The following is a 26,271-nucleotide window of genomic DNA, read 5'->3' on the forward strand; positions in this document are numbered from 1 at the left end:
GTATTTTAAGTCTATCTTTCTTATGCATTTAGCTTGTCCTTTTGGATTGCTGGAAAGGGTTTTCTCTCTTGAGGAAGAATTAGCAGACCATTGTTTAGAAGGAGCATTTGGGAAGCAGAGCATCTAATGAATTTGTGTCAAGAAGCTGTGAAATGTTATATTCATTAATTTATGACATATTTTATGTTTGCATTTCGTCTTTTTCAATATGATTATGCTGAGGAGATGTATTTCATGAAGTTTTGCTTGATTTAATTTCATTTTTGCTTTCAATGACTTTAAATACAACAGTAATGGGGAAAAGGAAGTTGGAGAAAAAAAATTTCTGTTCTTAAAATTGTACATGCCAGCATAGGTCTGGAACGGATGCTCATGGCTGAATTAATAAACTCTGACTGTGGAGGTTTCAAACATGAATTCTGACAGACCCTTCACTATGACAATACTAGTGGGAGTCACAATAATATCATCTGCTGCTGAACATTGCTAGTATGTGAGGACTGTTGTGCCAAAGGTTAATATGCTAGTTTTATTTCCTTCTCTCTACAGCTATAATTTAAATGAGTTGCACACATAAGTGATGTTATATGCATAGGGTTTTGCATTAAGTTTGCTATGTCAGATTTGTTTATAAAAATCATATTTTGAACCACTTGCCCAGGGGCTCCGTTCTGGGAAACTGCAAGCTGATTTCTTTTAAAGAAGCAGTTTTCATTTTGCATGGATTTTCAATACAGATTTTGAAGCTCTAAACAGGGAGCTCAGTTTTAAATTCAGTACTTGCCCAGGTTTACAATTAGGTTTAATTACTTAGCAACAGAGAATCTAATCTAATTTTACATGTGTGCCACATGACCCTTTCCATACCTTACTGGGATTAGAAGGACTGCCTGCCTCTCTTGGGGAAAATTGCTTCCAACATTTTGGAGACCATTTACAATGTTTTTATTCCTATGCTGCAAAGTTAACATTGCCCATAAACCTAATAGTCACACAGTGGTTAATAAGGGGCAGAAAGTTTTATAGTCTTTTCCGGAGTTGTTAAAATTGTGCTACTGTAAGTTTAGTCCTAGCCATACTAAACCTATTGGTTGTGAAAAATAGGATGCTCTATGTTGGTTTATTCTTGGAAACCAATGGAAGAGAGGACCTTTCCTGAGAATCTAGCTGAACGTAATGAACTTGGGGATTATTTAAATTGCTTGGCTTGTAATATAAACACTCGAGGGCTTGCCAGCAGTGTACCTTCAGGATGTGTGACTTTTCTAAAAAAAAGAATTTGGGGTTTTTTTTCAGAATCCTCTGCAATTAGTGGCACTATGGCAAAGGATGATTTATTAAATTGCCTTTCAGTGAGAGGAAATAGAATCCATTAATGATGTTGCACACATATTTTTAGTCAGGTTCAGCAAAAATAATTTTCTAGCTGTCTTTCTATGTTATGTAAACTAAGAACATTCACAGGGTAACAGCTGGATTGTCCTTTGGGCCTTGTAGACCTTCAGAATGGTTTTGACCTTCTCCTGCTGGAGGAGATGCTGATGTTCACAACTGTACCAGTGGAAATGAAGTACTACTCAAAGTTAGTTAAATTTCCAGACTCAAACCTGCACTGAAATGGGCTCAAATGTAATTAGGGATTGGCTACTAGTACCTCTTGGGTACACATTTATTCTTGTTTCTTTACCACATTGACAGGGAGCAGGAAAGGCTACAGCTTGACAGAGTGGTCACTGGAAGGAGTGGCAGATAGGAACAGCTCTGAGAAGGAACAATTCACAAATTTCTCTAAAGGGGAATTTCCTTTGCTTTTGCTAATAACTAAGCGATTACATTAAAAAAAAAAATCCAACCGTTAATAATCCAGAATATTTTCTCAGAAGGTACTTGTTCTGCTAGGATGTGGAAAAGGGGTAAAAAGAGATTAGTACACAGTAGTGAAGAGTGGGGAGAGAGAGGAATAAACAAAAGCTCATTTGTTTCAAAACTGGATACTATGGACACTGTGAGCTTTTAAGAACAATAAATACTGTGTGCTGTCTAAAAGAGCAGAGTTCTAATTACTTGTTACTTCAATGTTTAAAATGTGATTTCCTTTAGATTTCATCTTCAATCTGTGTTGCCTGGGATTGAATATTGCTTTATATTGCATTCCTAAAATGCATTTTTCTACAGATTGCCAGTGCATACTTTGCTACTCTACATCCTAACACAGTTCTCCCACGCCACCTCTGAGAGAGAAGAGGATGATGTGTTTTCCTGGATAAGCTTGGCACTACCAATACACTGGGTTTGCATCCTTGGAAAAATGTGTGCAGTCAATGGAGCAGATTTCTGTGGGTTTGGCGTTGAATTAGTGGGACTTTGAAGTGCAGGGAACAGATATTTTAATAATGATAGAAGTAAAGATTATGTTGTGCTAGGGGTGGGCAGATGCTTTAAGGGGAAGAGTCTGTGAACAAGGCTAGAGCTCTACACTTTCTTCCCTGTGCACTGTGCCAAAGAATTACCCAAATACCATGCTATTATCAAGGTCTAAAAAGGAAATGGTGCTTTTCACTCAATAATTTCTGACCTTTTGCATGACTACACTACTGGATTAATTTTGAAGTACATATATGGAAGTACCCATGTAATTACCTGTCTAAAAATACAGCACTGCCATTTCTGGGTTGGTTTTTAAAGAGTGGTTGTATAAAACTTTATCAAGATGCTTAATGCACTGTGCCATGCTCTTCTTGGGCCAGATTGCTACTGGAAAAATAAACTTAGCAGTGCAGTGGTTGCAATGCCTTCAAAGTCTGGCCAACTTGGTGCTCTGGATACAATTCTGCACATCTGAAATTCCCATAGGTTGCAGGCTGCATGTTAATGGAGTGGGAATGGGTTGGAAATAGAAGCAGGTACCTGTGCCTAACCCTTCCCACACAGACTGGCTTCCTTTCTCCTTGGGGATCTGCACCCATGGTCTCGTGCCAAATGCTTTCTGCTTTACTACAGGGGCAAGCCAGGATATCCTCCTTGCTGCCTTGAAGAAGCTGTGGGGAAACAGAGGAAAAACTCCTTCCCTGAGATGCTCCTGGACACCCTAGAACTATGTAGAGCCTTCAGCATGGGTCTGCCCCAAAGGTACAGTCTGCTGCTGTCTGACAGGCTGCTCCTATCAAGAAACACTGCCCTGGAAAACAGACTTGTCTTTGGTGCAGTAAGTCTGTTCTCCTTGATTCCAAAACCACTGAAATCAACAGTTTTATGAAGTCAATTTCCACTGATTTCCCTGGTCTTGAGATTAGATTTCACTGCCTTTTCAACTCTAAATCTCAGCAATTCCTTACTACCTCACTCTGGATATTTTTTCCCCACTGTGGGATTAAAAGGAGATATTTAACATGACTAGATCTAAATAACTGGGCACTGCTCATGGAAACTGCAGATGTATTGTCAGCTCTGTTTCCCAGACGAGGAAGCTGCATCTAAAAATCATACCTCCAAACAGCAGCAAACCCAAGAACTGATCCAGCTTTCATTCTGTAGATATCCTAGTATAAGGAAAATTTTCAGCTTCATTTTAATTTGCAAATATTTCCAAACATCTTCCCTTATGCACAGTCTCTTCCAAATAATACAGATGTGAACTGTTGCATTGCTGGGGGTTTTTTCATTTATATTTCCTTGTTAGCTGCAGTTATTAACAGTTTTTGAGTTAATTGATTATAGGTAAAAATATACTAATTGGTAATTGAGTGTTTTTATTCTTGTTCTGCTTGAAATGTTATAGTACAGGGAAAATGCACTGGTATTTTCAATTAAATGGAGAAATTTTTTTTTCCAAAGCTGTGCTGACTTATAAGCTTCAACACTCATTACTTTGAGTAAGAATCAGGCTCCTTAAAAAACGGACTGAGACCCTTTTCAGATTTTCCATTACCTAGGCAGTATCCTTAGTTCAGCAGCCAGTCAGGGTAGGCAGTTGGAGAACAATATTGTGAGTGACATTTTAGAATTGTAGTTTTTCAGTATTTATCAACCACTGTATTTCCAGCTTGAAGGTACCAATGTTTTTGTGTCACATAATAAATTACAGAATGTTTACATGCAATTAGGTATGTGCCTATGGAGGAGAAAACACTGGGAAACAGGATTTTCCAGAGGCAGTAGCTAGTTCAGAGGCCCAGAGCCACTGCAGTAGCTGTTGTCAGGGAGGACTGAGTGGCAGTTCTAATTACCAGTGTCTACACTGGTTTCTCATAGGAAGATACAAGCTGTCACGATCCCTTGCCAATCACATGAGAACTGACCTAGGGAGAACATCAGCTGGAGGTGAGTGTACATATCCAATGAATCCTGTCCCCATTGCATTAGCTTATTTTTAGGATTGTCCTGAAAAGACATTCAGCCTGTATCATAAAAACCTTCGACTGAGAAGAAAATACACAGAATGATGATGATTTTAAATTTGGGTTCTTGCCCTCTGGGGCATGAATTCATAGTGCTTCAGATACTATTTGATAATGTACTGAATACTGAAAGAGAATTTGTAGATGAGTTCATGAAGGCAAAGCATTTCTGCAATGTTGATACTCTCCTAATCAAAAGAAGCAAAATGAACCTTTTTCTTAATTTTACTGCAAATTTTATGCTTAATTTTCAGTGAAATCATATTCTATATTTAAGATGTTTCTCAGAAACAGAGCAGTTAAAGTTAGCATGTAAATTTATGCTTGCAACTGATGCATCTTTTTCTGATTTTTTCACCTTCTTCCTTTGAGTGTATTAAAGTCTTGCTCTTGAACATAATTTAGACAATACATGTGTCACAAGCAATGATGAATCAAAGAAAGAAAGCATCCAGAAAGGGAAGTTAACCAGACAGGTAGGCCCTCATCAGCATCACATTCTGTTCCATAGCTACAATAACAATAATTGAGTCAGACACATGGATTTTAAGTGCCTCTTAAAGAGGAAAGTCAGGGAGAGACATTGTGGAAAGAAAATTATATACTGAAATGTGGCATCTCAGTTTTGCAGCTGCCAACCTTCCTCTGTCAGTAGCCACAGCTGTTGCCTTTTTCTTCTAAACTTAGCAGGGGATGGGTGAAACTAAAGAAAAGCAGGGCAGGCACTCTAGCTGATAAGGAGGTATGAGTCCAAGTCCCTCTGTGTAATCAAAGGAAGCCTTTAATAAGCTTGGGCTCTTGAGAGAGAGGGGGTGACTTCTGTGTGGACAGAAGCTCATCCAGGCAGATGTGTGCCTGCCTCAGGGTGGATGCACTCTCAGGGTGCTCCTCGCCTCCCTTTGTGCACCAGTTAGCTTTTCTCCAGTTCTACTGTTTTGCCACTTGTGTTTTGTCCATCTTGGGCAGCAAACTTGCTCAGTGTTGTCTTTCCCAATGAGCGAAACAGAATATTTGTCCTAAAAAGGAGGAAAACCAGTCAGCTTCTGCTGCTGAGTGAATATGGTCTTTTAGCACTTGGTCCTCAACCCCAAAGTCAAACCTGGTGGATTCCAAATCTGGAGTGATGAAAAGTACAGGCTTGTTATATTAGAACCTGATGTCACTCATACCAGTTTTCAGTCAAAGTCTTGCTGTAGTCTCAATGAATTTGCTTGGTTGTTTTGGGGGCTTTTTTGGTATTAACTTTAGACAGATGAGACTAAGTATGAAAAATAACTTTTTTTTCCCTTCCTTTGGGTTGTAGAAGAAAATATGGAGACATAATGTGACATTAAAAGCAAACACAAAGATGGAAGAACTAATCCACTGTTTGTGATTTACTATTTTAGCATTTTTTTTTATGCAGTCTTATGCTTAAAGGCAAGTTCTCTGTTCTTTGATCTGCTGCCTTGGGATTTTTGAGTGATTTGTCTTTCCATGTGAAAGTCACCTGCCAGTGATGATTTGGGGAGGTGAACAAAATGCAGATGTAGACAATGTAAGACATGTTCCTGCCCCTGTTCACACAGTCTGAAGTAATATGGGCCTTGGTCATGGAGAGTGTTTATGATGCAAGGGTCTGTTGATGTAGCATGGGAGGACTCTTTAAGGTCACAAAATCTGATGTGGTTTTGCCCTACAAGAAACAGTTCTGGGACAGAGTTACCTGCTGAGTGTCTTTCACCTCAAAGGGATATAGTCAGCTCCAGCACAGAAGTTGGGGGTGATTTAACATGAGGTGTGGATAATCAGGAGAGAAATGGGAATATAACTGCCTGACAACAGAGATATAACTCTGTACTTATGGGTGAGATTCTCTAGGGGACAAAACACTCTCTGCACCAAGCACAATAAAGCTTCTTAGTAATGAACTATTGTATGAGCCCCTGACTGCAAAGAAGAGAAGGTCCTATGGAAACAGGAAATGTGGATGTTTGTGTCATATACAGAAAATTTGGCCTGGCCTGCATGCCAGATGATATCCTTCCATCTGGTGAAGCTGAAGATGCTGAGAACAAGGAGAGGAGGAAAGCAACCATACCCAAGTTAGATCTAGGAACAATGTGTAGTTAAATGAAATAAAATATTTCTTGAAAAATGATTGATGAAGTCTAGAGCTCATAACCCCTGCAGTGATTTTGTCACTTTTATCTTCAGGGTGGAGATCACTACATGCCAGGCTGCATTCCTTCATAGCATCTGAATCATTCTTATTGTCTCCACAAGCTGAAAATGAGAAACAGACTGGCAGGAAAGTTAAAATTTTCAAGGTGGAAAGAGCAAGGAATAGCCTGATTTGGTTTTGGTTTGGATCTCTTTTTTTTTTTTTTTTTTGAAGATTAAAAGTTCCTGTTGCATTTTTGCAGGTAATAGTACAATAAATTTTATTATTTCTTTGTTTTAAACAAAAGTATAGTTTGCTAGATTTTGAAGATAAGCTAGACCACCTGAACAGAAGAGTTTTCTTCAGTGCTGTCGTTATCCAGCCTGGCTTTCCGTGAGCTGCACAAAGGGAAATATTTCCGAGGCACCAGTGGTTGCCGTATCCTGTATGCAAAAAGATTCCATAAATGTCTGAAAACAGATGGAATGCAACTTTGGAGGAATAAATGGATTTTTAATTTTCTGAACATTTTGGATTCCATCTGGTTGAAGTAACTAAGTGACCTACTAGAATACTTTTACCTTTCTTGTATTATAGAAATACTGCTTGCATTGCTGTTGGCTGACACATTCCTCACTAGTTCATGGGGTTTACTTGCTCACACATTTGCTTATTTTTAATTCTTTGGCCTGTATGTCAGGGGATGCACCTCTTCCTGCATGTCAAATCTAAATGTTAGCCCTCTTTCAGGTTATGATTTATCCTTGCAGCTGGTAAGGAGAAGCTCTAAACCACCTGCCTAAGCCCACCTGACAGTACAGTGGGAGTCTAAAAAGCAAATGTACCTTAGAGTGATTTCCTTTTTTTTTCCCCTTTATCTGTCAGCACACAGCAAAAAGAAAAACAAAATGCTCTTAGTTTTCTGTCTTGCTTAAAGACAAAGAATAAAAATGAGGAGAGGCTTTGTGCACAGTCACTAATTAGGTGGATTATTTCTGTTTATTATTTTTTGTTACTGCCATTTAGAATGTTGTTAAATGAATAAGAGTAAATGCATGTGTGTTTTTAAACAGGAAATGAGCACTTCTCTATGAATAGGGAATACAGGGAACTTGAACTCACAAGAAAGAAGTCGTAAAATATACTACTCTACACAAAAAACTGATGACTTCAGTTTATGGAAAAGACCAGTTTTGTATCTTTCACTTCAGTGAAAGGTAGAAACCAAATCTATTCACCTTCCTTGCGAGAGGAGTCTTTTAAATCACTAATTTTAAGCCTATGCTTAAAGTTGCACTACTTATGAAGCTGATTATTTATGATTGCCATATTGCCATTCAGAAAATTCTACTGAGAATAAGCATTTCCATGCTAATAACTAATAACATGTTCATAACTAATAGTTAGTAGGATATTGACAATGTGTTTGGTATTAGTTTTCATACTTTTTGGCACTTGGTAACATTTCTCAGGGTTCTCGCTATGAATATGGATTAAACATTCCAAAGAATGGGGAATAACAGTAATTTTTTATTTTTTAAAAGGTTGCTAGTGAGACTCTTTTTCACTTCTGGAACAAAGTATATTTGTGTTTCATTAACAGCTGTTACATTTTAGGATCACAAGTTTCAGTCTAGCACAAAGGTTGAAATCACTGAAAGTTTTCCCTTTTGCCTGACACATTACTGCTGTGTAAAAAGTGTGTTTGCTCTGTCCTTAATAGGGCAAAATACAACATTTTCATTGCAAGCAACATTTATATAAAACTCTGGTCACCATAACCTCATAATTCAAAGAAGGCTTGTTTCTTCTCCCTGAATTTTGTGATTATGAACGTTCTGAGGGCTGGCAGGAGTACACATGGGTTCAGCCAGTAAAACTCTGATCATGGTGCAGTCATGTTTTGAGTGTCTTTTGCTGGGGTACAGGAATAAGTTTGCCTTGTATGGCATTGAGAAAATTGAATTCTCTTTTGCATTATGCACTTATGTAATTGCATTACTGTCTCTGAAGCCTTTTTGCCCCTATAAATGATTAAAACTGTTCTTACACAAATTTGGGCTTGGGAGACACATGTGAACTTCCTTATACAGAATGTAAGTGGCTGAAAGACTCACAGCTGCCAGCACTGAGGACTTGCTGTTTTATGATTTTCTATGAGTTTAGAGTCTTTTAAAGAGAAGTCTGTATCCTGCTAATAATACTCATCACATGCTCTCTCATTTGTATAATTGAGAAAATTACAAATATAATGAAAACAGCTCTGTCTTAACTAATTCTCTATTCACAGTTAATAACATAGTATCTACCCTCAGAGACCTGGAATTTCTCTGCAAACATTTTTAGTTAAACAAAGTATTTTGTGTACCTACAGCAAATGTGATATTTATTTTTTCATTATTCATGAAACAAGTTTAATGTGACTGCTGATTTTCCTGGTAGGATGTTCAACTCCAGCATACCAGAGCTCATGCTGAGTTGTGGCTGAAGATGTCATTCACAATAAACATGAGCTGCTGTAACAATATGATGGCAGAAGGTGAAGAATCTCTTTTCTTGTGCAAGGGCACACATGTGTCTCTGTGCGTGAGGGAGAGAAGGAAAGAAATTTGATTGTGTTTACAAGATTGAATCATGGAGCAGCAGGTAGTAGTCACATTGTTATATTCACCTTAACATAGCTAATTTGATTTTCAACCTGGTTATTGTGCATTTAGACATAGCGATACATGAAAATATATGCTCTAGCAGTGCATTTTAAATAAGGTTGCATCCTTTAAATTGGAATGTTTTAGTGATAAACATTGATTTTTGCAGTTGCAGGAGTCCTGGAAAGCACTACTCAACAAATGCTACAAAATTACCAAGAGGAAAGTGAATTCAGAGACTGCTACCATTTCTGGGCTGAGCTCAACAGGATGGGTGTCCCCGATATTTGTCATCTCTAAAGATGTACAAGGTTTTCCATTTTAGAACTTCACATGCTAAAGGAATTTCATTTCTGAGTTTCAGGTTGTCTTCTAACTGGAAAATGAAGAGTCGAAAAGTCCTGAGGCCTTTCTGCCCTTCTCACTGAAAGGAAAATGAACAGCCTGGTCATAGGATGAATGTTGTCGTGGGTCACCATCAAGATCCTGACCTGCCTAAAGGATGTGACACAAGGAAAGAGGTATGATGATGTTTCTCAAGAGCTGAGCCTCATTACTGCATCCTGGAGTAGCCTGAGAGATAAGGGGATCTATCAGCAATTTAATTATAGTTGTAACACACTAGCCTTCTTGCAAGACAAAAAGGAACCTTCTGTTTGCACTGTGAGATTTCAAGCTCAATTTAGATCTAAAGAGAGTGGACGTGGTTGGGCATGATTTTGTGAATCACCTTCAGCACATTTGCACAAACTAAAGCAGGTATAATTCTGAAGTCAACAGAGTTGAGCATGTTTATACAAATGGGGCATTTGGCCCGGATACAGTTGGAGCCTTTGCAGCATAACAGCTCTGAATCTTCAGAGGTTTTCTTAGAGTCATTAATGCTGAGGCTTTATGTACCCAAGGTAATTATCCATTACTATTTGTGCCTGGCCCAGGAATTGTTTCACAACATGTTGCCTCATTAGTAAAATATAATGGAAAAAAACCCCAGAAACAAACTGGAAACTAGGAAAATGAGGGTGCTAAAAGGAGGAGAGTGTGAAGAAAACAAACACAGTGGAGTGAGATCCTCTGATGGTGTAAATCAGTATCACCTTCTGTGAGGCTCTGCCAATTTACACCCTGTGATGATCTGGCCCATGATTATTAGGAAAGTATGTTGTTGATATGCTCCATAATGGCTTCCATTACCAGCCCATGCTAAAAGAAGCAGCTGGTGAAAGTTATGTTTATGTTCCACAGATGGATTGGCAATGGCAGACACATAGCTCTGTGTCTGGTAAACAGGTGTTTTACTTTATGTTTGCTAGCTAGCCAGAAGAAGTCAGATTCTTGGTGAGGGGTGTAGGCAAAGAAGATCAGTTCAGTTGTTGAAAAAGAAGAAGCAGTGCTTTTTGGTTGCACTTTATTTTCTTTTAAAATGGCAAGTAGTGTCCTGAAACCCATCCTGCCTTTTATGAGCATTATCTAAGTGACAGAAAAGAAAAAAAATGGATGAGAAAAAAACCCTGAAGATGGTATTCAAATGATATTATCTCCTTCCTTTCTTGCCCATTTTCATCAGGAGAAGGAAACACTTGGGCTACAGACAACATAAAAAGTGCTTATAATACAGTCAAAGCTTCCTGTGCCAGAGAAGCAACTTTGCCAATTAGTACAGTGCAGAACAGGACGAATTGAAATTACAGCAGAGTTTATCTATGCCTTTCATGGGAGGTGGAAATATAATCCTTATTTTAGTAAGTAACATTTTGCAAACCAATTCTTACACCTGTAAATTTAATATTTACATGACCAATTCAGAAGGTGAACTATTGCTTTTCATTACTCAAAATAAAACATTTATTTTGACTGAGTTTATCTATTTCTAAGTGCCCAGAAAACATACAAAAACAAAAAAAAAGGCTGAGATTTTTTCTGATCTCCGAATGACAAATACTTCTAGATGGTAGAATGGCAGCATGTAAATTCCTTGGTGGACATCATCAAGGCTAAAATTCTTTAAACTCTGAGGGTTTGAGAGTATTTTCAAAAATACCCAGCAGCAGGCTGAATATTCATTAATAACTAATATTATGAATCATAGTGATAAAGAACTTCTAGTTGCAAATCAGATTATTATCTTATTCTTTAAGCAGCTCTAGGGAAAGCTCCTTAGTATGTAGTGAAAGGAAGTAGCCTAAGGGAATAGAGCAGGCTGGTATCATTTACCTAAAACTTGCCCACACTGCTGTTGGGTGTTGATCCTTCTGGCAGAAGGTTAAATGCATCCTGCTGAGTCCTTGGAACCAGTGGCCAAGGCAGGAATGAGTGATCCTCCAAGATAAAGGGATGACCTGGTGAGAGGGAAGAGTAGCTAGGATGGCTGAAGAACCTGGGGTAGGCCTGAGAAAGGTGTTCACCCCCAGAATTGTTAACCTGTTGTCACACCTACTTTATTGAAGCCAAAGAGCTCAAAGGGGCAGCTCTGGAATCAGCTCACTGTGTCGGGGAGGTGGCTGTTCAAATGAAGTGAGAGCAGCGCCTGGTTTTGAGATTCTGTTGTGGATATAATATATGAAGGAATAGCAAGAGCAGCAGGTGTTGTCAAAATTTATGTGCGAGCAGCAAGCCCAGGCAGCAGCCCCACAGGAAGAGCAGTGACAGTTACTGCAGCAGATGGTCTCAAGAATTATGAATGTGGGACCTGTCCCCAGCTGCCCCTATAGCTTGGTCCTTCTCAAGCAAGGGGTTGGCTCCAGAACCTACTGAGTCAAGTTGAGCAGCAAGATTGGTGGTGGGCAGGGCAACCAGCTCCACACTGAACCAGCCTGACCCAGTCTGTACATATTGATCTCTGAGCAGTGCTGCCGGCTAGCAGAGATACATCTTGAACCAGTTGGGAATCCCAGAATAGAAATACTGATAAAGGCTCATGAAGGAATTTAACTACCCAGACATCTGTTGAGTAACAAATACAGCTGAACATGCATCATCGCAGAGGTTCCTAAATTATAGTGAAGACAACTTTATGATCCAGAAAGTAGAGGCTCCTGAGGAGAAGCCATCCTGGATCTACAGGAGTATATTAATGAAATTTGCAGATGAAACTTTGTAAGTGCATTAAAAATACAACAGCACTGTGTTTTAGGATTAACTTTAGCAGAGTATCATATGTGTTTAGAACAGATTGTCTTCCTCATCCATTTATTAATTTTTACTGTTTCACGTGTAAATGGAAGTTCAAGCCCACTTTCTTCTGTCTTTAAGTCTGCTTGCATCATTCATGTGTGCCAGATATTTGAGATGTACAGACTCTCAACTAGTGCACTTTGCAACCATCTCTTTGGGATAACATACAGCTTATGAGAGAAACCAAAAAAATTACAAGAATTGATAGATAATAGCACTATGCTGTTTGCCTTCAAAAAAAAGCATGTATGCAAGTGCATACCTTTGCAGAAATTAAATAATTTGAAACAAGTATTGCAGGGGATGAGGAATCTTAAGAAGTGCAAATATTGAAAAGATAATAATGAACAGCAAATAAAGCATGAGTTTTCAATAAAGCACAATAGCATGGAAGCCTATAAAATTTTGGAGTACAAACAAAGAAATACTGCATCACACAGTAAAGTTCAAATAGGGCCCTTTTTATTTTCCTTTTTGGTTAAAAAAATAAAGATATAAAATGGAGATGTAAAATGGCTAATGCACCAAAATAAGCAGGAAAAATAATAATGATGATGAATTGACAGACTTCTGAATTTTTGAAATATCTTCCATAAGCTTTGGTTTATAATGCCCCTTAATGGGAAAAGAAAAGAAAACAAAAGAAAAAGCCCATGAAACTTAAGTTTTATCCTGAAACAAAGGAATCTGTGAAATCTTAGGAGAATGAAATCTCTTAAAATTTCTCACATAAATCAGCTAATTTTTGCCATCCTCGAAGAAAAGCCAGCCCTGAATGAATCCTGCTTCATTCCTCATATTCAATACAGGAATAATGTCAAGTTTACTCTCTGATGATTCATTTCCTTACATCTGGAGAATGTGTCTTTCAAAAATTTAGAAGGGAAAAAAAATATTTTTTTTTTTTACTTTCTTTCCAAGTTTTTTTTTTTTATTCATCCATTTCTTCATTACTGTTCTGTCCCAACATTTATTGTCTCAAATACTACTCAGCAAAACCTTTTTCTCATCTATTCAGGAAGGTTAAGTTTTAATCTGCATTTGTAATAATGAGGTATGATCCTGTCAGCAGTATGGCAACCTTAGTAATCTTTCTGCTAAAAAACCTGCTAATTAGCTTTTAGATAAAATATGCCTGTGTTATAAATATTTCCAGAAAAGAACAAAACTTTGCACTTGTCTACATCAATCCTGACATCTGGTATAGGTCACATGGAGAAAGAAATCTGCCTGCAAAAGTTATTCCAATTCATAATTGTATTAAAACTATTATCAATGATTACACTGCTCCCCATCAAGGGCTTTCTCAGCATCTAATGCTATTAACATCTCTTGTCTTGAGCCTCTGCTTGGTCAAAGATTTTAAACTCTCCAAAGCATCATCACAGAGGGTTCAGGAAACGTTCAGCTCTTTGATGAGAAAGAACCAAAAGCTCCTTTTTATCTTAATATTCAACTTCAATACACACAGACACACACACACACACACACACATATACACAAAAGAATAAGTATTCTCAGGAAGACTGATCTCAGTCCAGGCACAAGCAATAGTGAAGACTTTTGTCAAAGGTGTGATCTAAGAACTACCTTTGCAAGCAAGGAATTTGGAAGGAGATGAAAAAATGAATGAGAATCCCTCTTTGGTTATTCCTTCTGTCTGAATTCCAGTTTGAATTGGACTCAGACAAAGATAGAAGGATGCTATCAACAGGATAGCAGTGGTGGTACACAAATCACCACTAATGAACTCCCTTTATGTGTCCACAGAGCCCTTCTAAAGAAAGCCCACAAACACCCACCTGGAGGCTCTGCTTGCTTCAGGCTGGATGGGTTTGCTTGCTGCTCTTGCTCAAAGTTAATTTCTAATCTACGAAACCATTCTTCCATTAGAAGACACAAAAAACCCTAAAGGTAAAAAATAAAATTATGGCAGAATCTCTATCAACCTGAAGCTTCAACTTTTGTCTGCTACACCTGGAGTGGCATCTGAGTCTCTTCGAAGTTTCAGCAGCACAGCAGGAGATAGAACAGTAAGGGAAGTCACTCATGGATCCCAGTGTCAATGAGGGAAGGTGTAAAAAACTCTGAACTGTTCCTTAGCAAGGTTATTATTCTGAAAAGTACTTAGCTAAAACTCTTTCCTGGTGCATTGACTCATGCCCTCCACTTCAGCAAAGCCAGATTATCTTGATTTGCCAATGATTTTGTGGCTACAAAATGCAGGAAGGCATTTTAATTGCATTTTCCCCTGTGTTCAGTTCTGTTGCCATATTCTGTGGCTGAAAACTTACTGGAATGTTTTAAATAGAACAAAGACCTGGTCAGCTATTGCCCTTCCTCTTTTCCACCCAAAGTGGTCCAGATTGTTTGGATGGAAATGCTCCTTTAATCTGAAAGGCTTTTCACCAAGAAAGTGACTACAGATGAACCATGCCGACAGGAACTCTGCATAATCACTGGCAGGGTTTTTCTCACTAGATGTACATTTTCCAAAGGAAATATACTGAAATATTTGTTCCAAGTTTTGAAATGGAGTGGTGTGAACTGAGTCAGTGCCATCAATATGCTGATTTACCCCAGCTGAAGTTTCTGAGCTGCACAAAAACCCCCAACCTTTAATATTATATGTGAATCAGGTGTTTAGTAATCAGCAGGATCCAGATTCTGGTGGTTTTACTCCCACAAAAGGCAGGGAGGTTTTTATCTTATTTTGTCTAGTGATCAGCTTTGAAGCCTTACCAGTGGATGAAATTCCGACGTGGTCTTATTTGCCTTATTTTTGAGACAGTTTGACCAGTTGCTCTCTTCTTGCTCTTCACTCATATATACTCTCCTTGATTAATAAGAGTACTTATAATTTGCTCACTCATCTTAATGGCCCATCTGGTGGAGGTGCAGAAATGGTGATTCTCAGGTCCTGAAAAGCCTCAAAAGATACATGTCCTCTTCATTCCTCTCCTGAATTTCCTGGTATAGCAGCTTATCTACTTCTGTCAAGTAAGAGCAGCACTTCTGTTACCTGCCTGAGGTCAACTCCTACAAAGGCACAGAATACCAAACAGGATTTCCCATGAAATGTTTGTGTGTAAGCAGGACCTGGATTTATGTGGAGGACGAGGAGCGGGGGTGAAAGCACGGGTTGATTACATCTCTTGGTTAGATTGGATCTAGTTCCTATCTTGTGCTAATCCACCCCAGACTCCTGGCGGTAAGATCCAAAGCTGCACAAAGCAGATAACAGGAGAAGGCAGAGGGGGCTGGTCAGGGGTGTTTGTAAATAAATCTGGAATCTGGGATCTGCAGCCTGCTTGGTTATGGTTTTGTGAAAACGGAATTACAGCATAAAATGAAAGCAGGCTGTGCAATGAAAACAGGAGGAATGCCATCATCCAGGTTGGCTTGTACTGCAAACCACGCTGGTCAATCATCCAAGATGAATGGAGGTATCCGCTGAATAACCTCACTTTGCAACTTTTATGTGAAGGTTTGATAAATGAAGTCAGGGAGAGGTACAAGAAAGTGATTAAAACCAGCCTGCGCAAAAGGCAATGATAACCTCCCTGGGCTTTAAACTTTTTTCTCCTTCTGCCTGAGTTTTTGGGATAATTAACCCTTTCATCCTTTGGTCTCTGTACACAAACAATTGTATATTCCTACAAAGCAGCTGCGTTTTGACAGGCAATTTGTCATTGGTAATAAATTGAACCCAGCATCAAGGCAAACCACTTTCAACGGGGATGCGTACAGCCAGGTACCATGATCTGGAATTTCCTATTGGCTTCACTGTAGCAGAAACTTTTTACAAAGTTTAGCTCTCTCATTTTTAGTCTCTGGATTCACTGAGATGCCCAGCAGCTTGCCTAGACAGCTCCTTTTAGGCACCTTCTTGAAAGAACTTGCCTCAGGCCTTGCTGGCTAAATAATTTCAGGGGATCTTAGTCACTTGTCCTGTTGCCATAGAGCTTGAACAGGATATTATTGTCACCAAAACAAAAAGGAATTTTGATAATTTTGATAAGCAGGGGCCAGAGTTTCTCTTTGTGGACCTGGAACCGTCATCTGTCATGTTTTGTGGTAAAATTTTTTACAGGGTTGGAGGGTGGCTTGAGCATGCAGAAAAGCATTTTGCCCACACATGGCATAGTTGGAATTTAATAGAATTCCCATGCCTTGGCACAGCCCATTGTGCTCCTAGGTGCTTGCTAGGGTTAAAGAGAAAGGGTCTAGAAAAAGTGTCATAAAACAGACCCTTGCCCAAATTGGGCTGCTTATGATTTGATTTCTTCATTTTTGGTCTCCCCAACTATGTCAGGATACCGAATCAGACACTTAAAGAAAAGCAGCTGTCAAGAATCTGAGCTGGGCTCTCAGGTGAAAATTTAAAAGTCAGTATTGACAAAATGCACTGAAGTTTACTTGCATGTCAGAGAAATGAGCTTTTCTAGGGGGACCTAGCCCCAAGAAAGGCAACAGCACCACAGCCTCGATTAAATAAAGCTTTTAAAACCCTTACTGAGAAGCAAAAATCTCTGCTGAGAAATGTCAACAGAGCATTTACAACATCCTGAAAATTAATTGTCCTCTGAAATGGCAGTCCTCAATTTAGGCTTAATCTCTCTTGCATTACTCAGGTAGCTATTGTGAAGTACCACCCCACTTGCTGTTCTTGCTGACAGTTTCTATATCCCTTCACCACACCCACTGGAAAGAAAACAATCACATAAATCCCTCTTGTGGGGCATGCTCCAACTTATTTCTTATTGTGGGGCAAATTTATGGTCACATTTACTATGTAATCTTTAAAGGGGACTGGCTGGTGGTTGAAGGTCTAAAATTACAGATGACCTTTGTGCAAGCAAAAGTGGATTTGTTAAAAAATCTGCATTTAAGGGAGGGGAAAAGGGCGTGAGAGAGGAGAGCTACATGTTCCCTGTGTAGTATATGACCTTTCCTAAAAAAAAAATTAAAAAATCCCAAACTTCAAGAAAGATAGAAAAGCAATTCTCATTCTGTGGCTCTAAATAAGTGTTTATCCCACTGTCATGATGTAAGCATGCCCAGTTGGGATGATTTAGCACTCTGCTGATGACTACCAACGGAAGGACTTCTTGTAAAAAGGTAGTCTGCCACGGCTAATGGGCTCTTGTTTCAAAGGGATGCTGTGTGTACATTACTAGTGTATGGAGAAGGTGCAGAAAGGCCTCAGCAGACATTAGGAATGGAGTGTTGTTGATGATGAAAAGGCACTTTGCTATTGAGGGAATGGTGGGAGAGAAAAGGCGTATCTGTCTTTTTGATTAGAAATGCATGCTTCCTTTCATCATCTGAGCTGAAAAATTGGCTTCTGCTCTTGGTTTATGAAACCATTTTTCTTTCCTTTCCTTCCCAGGTTTGCAAACTCTTTAATAAATTAGTTACTGTGAGGTGCATGGGTGCAACAATCACCTTAGAGGCTTTTCCCAAATGCATCTTTAATATTTTATAAGTATTTAAATAGATTTATTCAATGTGAACAGCCTGATTTATTAACACTGGCGCTCTGGCATGGAAAGGGGGTTCAATACAAATTATGTTGTGTCAGAAATTTTTAGCAGGTAGATCTCAATTTACCAATGGATTCTTGGAAGTCAGGAAATAATAGGACCCACCCCATCTTAATATTTAATCACACTTTGGTGCCAGATAGGAGAAGCTGTCAAATGAAGGAGATGCAATGAGGGGAGCCCTGTATTACATTAAAACATACATCATGTGTTCACTTCTTAAATGGGGAGGGGAGAAGTGGGTCAGTTATTGTGGTGAGAAGCTCAGACCTGCCACTGAATAAAGATGCTTTGTCAGGCTCTCAGAACTCACCAGATGAAATTAAAGTCTCACCGCAGACATGTGGGAGAAACCTGAGTGACTAGGTGGGAAATTGACTTCCCTTTTGGCATCCCAGGATACACAAGATACACACCTTTCCTTGTGCATACTCAGCAAGGAATGTGTGACAACAGAAATGCTGAACCTGACATGATAGCAGAGGTGACTTGTAAAGCACTTTGTAACAATGCATTGAGATGGATGCCACCAAACCCAGTACTGTCCTACTTATTTCATGTACCAAGGTGCAGGGGAAGGGCACCTCTATAGGTCACCACTCTGTAGGTTACTCTGTTTGGAATTGCCCCATGCTCATTTTCACTCTGAAGTGCCACATAATATTATTTTCATTTAGCCTGTTACATCACCCTCATAAAAATGAAAGGCTTTTATTTCGGTATGGAAACACCAACCACTTTCTCAATGAAAAATTTGGGCATTAATTTAAGTTGCAAGGAAGCTCAGAAGCAATACAGTGGTGTCCACTCACTTGAACAGAAGAAATGAACATAATGGTGCAATTGCAAAATAACTGCATGTCAGCAAGTCTTTCCTGAATCACTTTACCCAGTGTGGAGCAATTAAAAAACTGAGTATCTCTTTTCTGCTGAGCACCAGTGGCACAGCCTCCAGAAAGCAAAGTTTCAGCCAGCCACAGTGGGATCAACACTGGACAAGGAGGAGAAAAGAGGCTACTTCAGATGCCAGAAATACTTTCCTGGAATATTTGAGGATGATCCAGTGGTCATCATGATGAGTAGGAAACTCTCCAGTCATCAAAACTGCCTAGCCATAATTGCAGGCTCCTGTGCAAAGTTTCTAGGAGGGTGTGAACTAGAGCAGTGTGGTAGAAGTGCCTGGAATAACACAGGTGGACACTGGTTGAAATATTGGCCTGCAGCTGAAGTACTTGTGACAGTGAACTGGTCTTCTGGAAGGAGCTTTATTCATTTCCTCTTCTCACTTAATTACATTTATTGCTATCCCTTAAGCATGTAGCATGTTTAGTTTCCCTATGTGCATTCTTTGTTTAAAGAAAGACAAGTTCAACTGTTAGTCCTTTGTAATGTTAACATTAAGAAAATTAGATGACATTTTAGGGACTGAGTCAAGACAAGAATCTACTCCATACATCTCATTCTGACAAAATTTGGTTGGAATGGTTTATTGTATGGTTGCATTACCAGTGAAAATTTCTTCATTTCTGCTGTCATAGTTGCCTGTTCCTGTTGGTAGCTTTAAGAAAAATGTTTGGAGGGGAAAGGTAGAGGACTGGAGCAGACTACTATGTTAGATTTCTTTATGCAGTTTATGGTTAACTTGAATTCATTTTTGTGAGATGTGTATCTGAGAATATTTGCTTGGCATGGTGAAGGATCCAGAGCAAGGTCAGGTCTGTGTCACTACTTGCAGATCTCTGATGGGCTGCAGGGTGGGCTGGCTGCTTGGGGTGGGACTGTTAGTGTCTTCCATGTGGTAAATTTTTAGCTATTATTAGTACATACTTATGCAGTTCCTTAAGAGTAAGGAAGCATATTATGGTGTACTTTATGTAAAAGGGAAACATTGTACCTGTATCAGTTGTGAGGACAACCATAGATTAAACTTCTTTTCATTGATTGCAAGAGGTACAGGTTTCTAATGAAGTATCTGGGCACAGCTATTTCTGTGATGAGTAAGAAGGTGTATCTTTATGAATCATCCTAGGAGTCTGCAGGTGATCTACAGTTCAAGTTATCATTTGCTTCTTATGTGGTGAAAAAAAAAAAAAAATTCATGCTACAGAGTTATCTTCTTAAATTCACTGATTTGCATTTTTAAACCACTGCAATTTTTAACATTGAATCTCAATGTTCTTAGTAATGACTTATTAAGTCTTCACTGTGCCACATTATGTCCAAGCAGAGTGATCTCTTTGGTTGGCAATCTTCTAGAGTCACAAGATTTTATCATTTTTATCTTAGGAAAAGAATACCATTGTCTGCTCCAAACTCAAATACGTACGAATAGATTTTACCAAAACTTTTTTCAAGCTGGGGATAGATAGAAAAGAAGAAGAAAAAAGAGCATAAAAAGAAATAGAACAAGTTTCACAATTCATGCAATCATTGTGACTTATTAATAATAAAATATTATTATATAATTTAAATATTATTATAAAATAATACAATATTAAGTAGTTGGAATGGACCTTGAAGATCATCCAGTCTCAACTCCCCTGGCATGAGCAGGGACACCTCCCTGAAGAGAAGATTGCTCAAGGCTTATCCAGCCTGGCTTTGAACATTGCCAGGGTTGGGACACCCACAGTCTCCCTAGGCAACCTGTGTGCGTGTGTATGTATATGTGTATATATTTATTTATTTATTTATTTATTTATTTATATATTTATATACGTAATGTATATATGTTATACTCTTCAAAGTTCAGTTCAAATATATGAGGCATAACTACTGATATTAGGAAAAAATATTAGAAAATATATTGTTATTAAACACTGCAGGAATTTAAAATAAAATGTGGAAAAGGATTTTCAGTTGTCTCTTTATTCAGAAGCTCATGTAGATTTATAAAGAATTTGATCAACTAGAAATATGCCTGAGAGCACTGAAATTCCAGTCCCCTTCTTCCCAAAGGAGACAGCAATTAGAACAGATGAATAATCCTTCTCACAGAAATGGCCTTGCTCTGGTCCTTACAAAGTCCCACTTTCTGTGTGAGTGAGGCCAAACTGGTTATCTTGGAAATCTGAATGTGATTTTAATTATAGCTTTTATTATTGAAGCAGCTGTAACCAAGATTTTAACAGACAATTATATATGGAGCTTTATTGGCAAAGGGTGTTTAATATTAAACAATCATTGATAACCATGAACATAACTGATATAATAATGAACTTTATTTGAAAGATCAGCAAGAGATAAAGGAGTTAAATTTTATTGTACTGACTGTAACAATAGCATGAGAGAATACTGTGAATTCATTTTATTTGGAAATAGAAAACTCTGGATGTTGTTAGATTATCTTTTTGAGAGCATTAAGTAAATGTTTGGTAACCAGAGATTTGTATTTCTAGAGAAAATCACTTTCACTAAAGCTACAGTAACCAAATGTTTAAATGTGCTGGGCGGAACTGTCAAAGCACGTAACAACATCTTTAAATAAAATGGGAGCAGCTATAGCTGCCTTTATCTGTGTTCTCCTCCTACAACTGCTTAAGGTTCAATTCTGTTCCGATTGAAGTCAGGGAAGAATCTCCTGGTAACCTGAAATGATTCATGGCATGGACATCACCAGGGAAAAAAGGGGAAGGCTTGAAGAACCAAGAAAAGTGTGTTGCTGTCCCCCAACATTTGAGTTATTTATACCTGTGCTGAGTAACACTGCCAGCCCACAGCATTCATAATTGAGCCACTTGCAAGGGCCATGTCAAAGACAAAAGCCTTAATCTCTCCTCGGAAGATTTTTTTTTTTTCAATCTTCATATTCTAAGTCACTGGACATCTTTGACAGCTATAATACTTAGGTTTTCAGCTTAACTAAAGGCTCAAAAAACCTCTTACACTATTTTTAGTTTATTTTAATTAAAGCTGACAATCTCTGATAACCAGTGTTAGGCTACCAAATCAAAAGAGCTTGTGTGGCAAAACCTGCCCCAACCCTAGAGCTATGAAACACTGAGAAAGTAAATGCTGGCTGGGCCATATGCCTGGTATAGCAGGGTTTGTTCGCTGATTGGAGCTTTTTAATTTTGAATTTGTGCTTGTGTCAATGACCTATTTGGCCTAAAGCAGGAGTCCTGCTGCAAGCAAGGAGGCAAGATGCAAAGTGGCTGTGAAATGCAGGCAACACCCATCCTGCAGACCACACTTCCACACTGACAGGAGAACAAGGTATGTCTCCTCTTTTCAGTCCTGTTTTTGATTCTCAGAGGCTAAACAAGGAGAAGGCATTTTTTATTTAAATTTGTAATAGAGTCTTTCTCCTCAGTCCCATTCTCCTTCTGATTGCCTCTATTTTGGCCTGGTGGCCTAATATTCTGCAGACTGCTTTTGTCAGTGTGTAGACTGAAATACTCCAACCAGAGCTGCCTCCCACTTCTCCATTTCCAAAATGCAGCTCAAATTCTTAATTGGGTAACCTGAACTTCTCTCTAATCTGCATGTCAGTGTGTGTGGATGTAATGGACATGTCAGTGCTGTGTACACTAACGCTTTTAAATCATATAATGAGCCTGTTCACTAGAAGAATAAACACACAGTGCAATTTAACTGCAAACTGGGGGCATACCGAGGGGAATGTTGCCTGAAAGGTTATCTACCATGTAAAAGCAGTTCTTTCCTTTTGCAGATTTTGGGGGTGATCTGTAGCACTAGTATTCTCCTTCATTTTGATAATGTTTGTCTAACTATTTGAGTGGTAAGGGGAGAGGAAAAGAAATTGAGAGAATTCCTTCTTGCAAGTACTTTTCAGTTCTTAAGAGGCTTTTGTGCTGCCTGTGCAAGCCTACAATTGGATATTGCAGAATACAGTGCTTTTATGCAGAGAAAAGGATTATTAAAAAAAACCCAAAGGTGTGAAATATAACAAAAGGCAATGTTTAGAATTGCACTGTTAGGAGAGACAGCTGAAGTCGATGGGAGCTTGATCCATGAAAGCACAGTGGGACCATACCATATATAGAAAAGCACAATCTGTCAAAATTAAGTATGTAGTTTATGGTATACTTTTTGTTTGAAATAACATATTACCTCCTATTTATAGTAAAGCAGACTAAACAGTTCTATATGTCTGCATTTAAGATTTTCAGACAGAGAGTAAGGATACCTTTTACCTGGAAATTGTAGAGTCAGAGCTCAAAATTGTTAGCAGTGATAAATGAATATCTGTGATTTTACAGGCATATAAATCTCAAGCTTCTGCTTACATAGCCCCGCTCTGTCTGCAGAATTGGCTGCAGCTGAATCTCACTGCTGGAGGACTACTAGGAAACAAATGAACTTGCAATGCATAGTATCTTAAAGGAAACTATAAATGGGATAGGTCAAGGACTAGGCATGTAAGTGACAGGAAAAAAATCTTCCTTTTAGTTTATACAACTCCTGCTTCCATGTCTGTGCAGATTCCTAATAAGGAATAGTAACTTTTCGAGGCACTAGGCCTGTACATATTTCCTGATCTTATAATTCTCACAGTTCTAGACATTCCAAGGTAGGGGGTCATTCAGACAGAGCTGTAATTTCTTGCGCATATTTATTTCCAAAGTATCTTTTGCATAGTTTCCCAGTGAAATCATGTGCTAGGGCTGGGGAATGCTAAATAGGTTATTTTTCAAGCTTGCATATAAAGGGCCCGTCAAACTGAACTGTTTTGGACTTACCAAGTAAAAGTGATGAAGCCAAAGCATGATGTTTGTAGCTTGTCCTTCCTAACCCCACTGCGAGCTGGGCTCCCAGCCTTCCTGCAGGAGATGACATCAGAGGGTTAAGGGGCTCTGGTTTTGTTATCACTGAGGATTTCAGTGATCGTAAAAGTCTTGAAAGCATACATGGCTCAAGAGGAGTTTGATAGGGGCCTTCCCCAAAACCTACATTTTGTTAACCCTCTGCTGCTAGATTCATACTCCTTTTCCTTTTCATTGTGTAAATAAAAACACAACAAATTTTAGGGGTAAAAAGGTTGCGAAGCTCAGCCTTTATGTAAATAAACTTAACTGGTTGTGAAAGCACATTTTGAATTCATTTTCCCAGTCCTTCAAGACACATACTTCTTTTCTGAAGTAATTATATTTATCTGATCAAAGAATTAGATACACCAGGGACCAGCCAAGACCTCGTGAATTTTGAATATTCATTTCTCATAATCCATCAGCCAAGCAGCAGCTAGAAGTTATCTACTGTCTGAAAGAGGTTTACACAAGGTATTTGTCTGGCCATTTTCAAAAAAAAAAGAGTCTCTGCTAGAAGTCTTGCAGATAATGTATTTGTCAAGGAGAGGCTGAACTTGAGCCGGCAGAGTTTGCCCATAGTGCTGTGTATGCCCTGCTCAAAGCAGCTGTAAGGAAAGCTAGTCAGACCTCAGCTTTTATCTAGGGGTGTCTAACTAATCTAAATTGAAATGTGGGTACTTTCCTTCTGAACTCAAAATCGGTGCAATGAGTTTGGGACTGAAGGTTTCAAACTCCTGTTGAAAAGCAAGTATAGACTTCATGCTTACAAAAATTTCCAGGGGAAAAGAAATAAAACCCTTCCCTAAGATTTTGAAAAGAATGTCAAGGGGGTGATCCTATGGAAATTGGGATTGTTCTCACAGATTGCTGGTGACAGTAAGTAACATTGTATAAAGCACCAGTTAGACTGTAAATGGCATATGGAGACAATTTCTGCCTCAGCTGTATTTACCTTCTCCTTTGATCTAATGGGAACAGTGCACGGATACTGAGACAGAGCTTGGTCTACAGTAAGTGTCCTGTTCAGTATTGTGTATGAAGAAGTTTGGAATAGCTAGGTTGACACATGCTGTTGTAACTGAGTGGGTAAGATGGTGCAATGAGCCTGATTTAGGCACGTGGAGGGAGAGCTACAAGGTGATATGAATGAAATGCATTAAGTGCTGCCTTTTGCCTTTATCATCAGAGAATCACTGAAATGTAAGACTGGAAGGAAGCTCCATAGGCCATATATTCTGTTCCCCTGCTCAAAGGCAAGATCAATTATACAGCCATCTCTGGCAGCCATTTAGGTAAAATATTACTGGAATGAAGAGATATTCTTTATATTTAGAAGGGGCAATACTGCCAGCACAGTGAGTTTCTTACCACCTGGAAAAAAAATATTAAAAAAAAAAAAAAAAAAAAAAGAGAGGTTATACAGCTCTCAAAGAGTTATCATTCAAATTAGCTTGGATGATTTGCTTGGGATCATTGGAGAAGCCTGACTAGAAAAGATAAGTGGAATGTAAGACAGGATATGTGGAAGTGAAAAATAAGGAGATATGATCATAGTAAGGAAAAGGAAGAGATTGAGCTGGCTTCCAGTTGGAAGTGCTGAGCTCCAAAGGCAACATTTAGGCAACAACTGCATAATTGTTTGGAATTCAAAATTAAAAAGAGCTGTGGGTTATATCTTTGAGCTTTGAATTACTTAGTGACACTTTCAAAGTCTAGAAGTGATAGGCTTGCCCCCTTTAATTACTATCAGAGAGGGTGTGGGTGTGTGTTTGAGTGTTTGCTTACACAGCACTGTTTTTATCCCACCTGGGAAAAAAACCCACTAATTTTAGTATTCTTTTAAAAAAAAACAGTTTTAAAGTTTTTAAAGGAGAGAGAGAACAGACAGCATTGCACTTCACATCCATAGGGATCCATCCTTCTTGCCTCTGCTGTACTCATATCACCCCCTGACTGACCTGCAATTCATTTTTTGAAAGTCAGCCCACTTCATTTGACTTTGTCAGAGCTTCAGTTTCCTCTGCTGTACTTTTAAGTGTAAACACTGCAATTATTTTCAGAGTGTTATTGGTCATTTATTTTATCAATCTGATATTCCTATATTATGAATCTTGCAACCGCTATTAAATGTTTTGGGTCATTTCGTATTTGTACCCCAGAAAACTGCTCCCAGTATTATTACTTATTGGTCATAATCAATTAGGAAAGTTTTTAGACTGTGGCAGTCTTATATAAATACACTGGCAAAGTTCACCTCCTATGATTTCTGACAATTAAATTGTTCTGTCACTTTGGGACCTTCATTAATCTCAACTTGTCATCCTTGTTTATGCAGGTTATAATGGCCTGTGTGTGTAAGTGAAATGAGATGCTAAAAGCCCTTGCCTGTTTAACTCTTTGATGAAAGTCAAGCAAGAATATTACATTGAAGGAAAAAGCTGGGTTTTTTTCATCCCCTAAAGCAGCTCTGTGGAAATGATTGCACTGTTTAACAACTAGCTTTCAAATAAGTCAAGGAGGAGTTTTACAGAGGGGTGAAGGAAACAATTGACAGTACTGTTATCACAGTCCTTTACGTGTCTGCCTGAGTAC

This window comes from Erithacus rubecula (assembly GCF_903797595.1).
Source record: "Erithacus rubecula genome assembly, chromosome: 2".
In the NCBI taxonomy this organism is placed as follows: Eukaryota; Metazoa; Chordata; class Aves; order Passeriformes; family Muscicapidae; genus Erithacus; species Erithacus rubecula.